Genomic DNA, 2,500 nt, shown 5'->3' on the forward strand with positions numbered 1-2,500 from the left:
AATTTGTACCTGAAGTCTAATCTCAGTTCTCATGGTGATTACCACCATGTCATCCAGCGTCCGTGAATGTGCACAGGAGAGGTCGTGACCTTTGCTGTCATTCTTTCGCAGAGGCAATATCGTAGCCTATGAGGTTTACCCGAGGCGTGATCATTGCTGGTTGAAAACTTTACCCAATACCCCGCCAGGATGACTTGAAATACAGTCAGCTTTGGCAATTTTTGCCAGTCTCTTAAGAGACTTACAAAGTCGTTGGAAAAGAAAGATGTCCCCTTGTTTTGGGGTTGCTCGTAATGAGATCAGGGGAATCGCAGGTTCATCCCAATAGTTGGTGTCACATTCATTTCAAGCTTTGATGAGGCAGTGGACGTTGAAGATATCAAGATTGCGTTTTACAGAGTGTTCTTTACGTCATGTGTGATGATTTTATGGAGAAATGAGCAAATAACAAAAAATTATTTAGCTGGCTTTTCACAGGAAGGATCACGTTTTTGTCACGTGTGCTTTATCTCGTGCAACTGGAGAGTCAGTTCATCATGTTACGCAGACACACCTACACTTACTCTAGCTTAGTAACGCTGCCTCTCTGATGATGTTTTGGAGGACAACTGCTTTTTCCCCAAGAGAAGAGTGTCTCAAGCTGAAGCAAGACTACTCCACTTAAAGAGCTCTTACATACTCTGTTAGAAGACTGAAGCAGGCTCCTGCTCATTTGTGGCATTCTAGTAACATTTACTCTGTCCGCAGACCGGCGAGTAATGAACAGGTCATGATAAAAAAATCCCATCTTTGTCTGCAAGCGTTATAAGACCATAGGAGGCTTGAGACGTGAAGCTCTGGAGCTGAGAAGCTCTGGAGCTGAGAAGCTCTGGAGCTGAGAAGCTCTGGAGCTGAGAAGCTCTGGAGCTGAGAAGCTCTGGAGCTGAGAAGCTCTGGAGCTGAGAAGCTCTGGAGCTGAGAAGCTCTGGAGCTGAGAAGCTCTGGAGCTGAGAAGCTCTGGAGCTGAGAAGCTCTGGAGCTGAGAAGCTCTGGAGCTGAGAAGCTCTGGAGCTGAGAAGCTCTGGAGCTGAGAAGCTCTGGAGCTGAGAAGCTCTGGAGCTGAGAAGCTCTGGAGCTGAGACCTGAGCCCGGATAGCTCAGTCGGTAGAGCATCAGACTTTTAATCTGAGGGTCCAGGGTTCAAGTCCCTGTTCGGGCGATGACTGTTCTCATAAGATTCTATATCGGATTTTGTGCCGCTGTGTGAAGAGCTCCGTTTCGCTGGGAATGGCGAGAGTTAAACATATCACCCACCTGACAGCATGTAGTCGTGGCCGAGTGGTTAAGGCGATGGACTAGAAATCCATTGGGGTCTCCCCGCGCAGGTTAGAATCCTGCCGACTACGTCTGCGGGCGTTTTCCTTTGGCTTTCGGGTCAGCTTTCGGACTCGATGATGGATTGGACTTTAAGAGGCATTTCGTTTAAGTTTTGCCGATGAACGTAAACAAAAAGTTGATTGAGACTTAGGAAAATCAATGCCAAGCGCCTTCCGGCCGACACACTAAGGCAGACCTGCAGGCGCGTTCTGGTGGAGCCTGGTGGCATGCCGTGATCGTATAGTGGTTAGTACTCTGCGTTGTGGCCGCAGCAACCCTGGTTCGAATCCGGGTCACGGCAGTCCATTCAGGAAGATGGGTGGCTTACCGTTTGTGATCAGCTGCTCAACCCATTCTGTAAAAACTTAACCTCTTCTTACAAGTTCTTTTCGGCACACACCAAGCCCAGATGGTTCACCCCGACGACTCGTTGTGGCCGTCTTCTTAAGGCGATTGACTCGAAAGCTGTTGGGGTCTCCCCACGCACGTTCAAACCCTGCCGACTACGAGCGTTTGCTTCCCGGACGTTCTCTTGTTGGACGTTCCAGCTCACGAGGTGTTGTATTTCTGAAGCTCAAGTTGTTACCGTGGGATATGCGAAGGGAAAACTAAGCAGCCTTTTGTAGTTTCTCCTGTGTGTGTTAAACAAGCAGCCCTGTTGTGGAGTGATGCGCTTCCATTGTCATTTTGACCATATACAGCGCGTACAACATGAGACCAAAGAAGAGCTGGAACAGGTTGTTGTTTTGAATGGATGTGCATTGTGGCTAATCCTGTTGATCCTTACCTGAGCCATGTTCTGAGAGGTTAAGGATTAAGGCCCCACCCCTTTCTTTTCACAATTTCCATAATTCCCTGCCCCAGATTGTTGTCCTTAATTAATTTAAACAGGTTTTTGCACTTATGCTTTTCTTAATAGAAAGCGAAAAATAAATAAACTTCTCGTAAAGATCTCTTACCTGCCGAAAAGGCACAACATACAGCAAAGCAGTACCTTCTTCTTCGTCTTCTTTTTCTTCATCTTCTCTGTTTAATGGCGGGTAGCACCAACTTTAAGGTGCATTATTGCCACCTACTGTGTTGGAGTGTGAAGCAGAGTTTTCCCCACAAAAAAAACCCCTACATTCTCTTAGTCAATCCTGTT

At 47.2% G+C, this 2,500-nt stretch overlaps 4 non-coding genes across 4 annotated transcripts; all 4 read left to right on the top strand.

The window, feature by feature from the left end:
• Positions 1-99: 99 nt before the first annotated feature.
• LOC135747379 (U4 spliceosomal RNA) lies at positions 100-240 on the top strand. Its single transcript, XR_010531885.1, has one exon. It is a non-coding gene; the product is annotated as a U4 spliceosomal RNA (small nuclear RNA).
• Positions 241-1,125: 885 nt separating this feature from the next.
• Positions 1,126-1,198, top strand: trnak-uuu (transfer RNA lysine (anticodon UUU)). Its single transcript has one exon. It is a non-coding gene; the product is annotated as a tRNA-Lys (tRNA).
• A 105-nt stretch (positions 1,199-1,303) lies between these two features.
• trnas-aga (transfer RNA serine (anticodon AGA)) lies at positions 1,304-1,385 on the top strand. Its single transcript has one exon. It is a non-coding gene; the product is annotated as a tRNA-Ser (tRNA).
• Positions 1,386-1,585: 200 nt separating this feature from the next.
• On the top strand, positions 1,586-1,657 carry trnah-gug (transfer RNA histidin (anticodon GUG)). The gene has a single exon. It is a non-coding gene; the product is annotated as a tRNA-His (tRNA).
• The last annotated feature ends 843 nt before the right edge of the window (positions 1,658-2,500 follow it).

Source organism: Paramisgurnus dabryanus, chromosome 14, assembly GCF_030506205.2.
Source record: "Paramisgurnus dabryanus chromosome 14, PD_genome_1.1, whole genome shotgun sequence".
In the NCBI taxonomy this organism is placed as follows: domain Eukaryota; kingdom Metazoa; phylum Chordata; class Actinopteri; order Cypriniformes; family Cobitidae; genus Paramisgurnus; species Paramisgurnus dabryanus.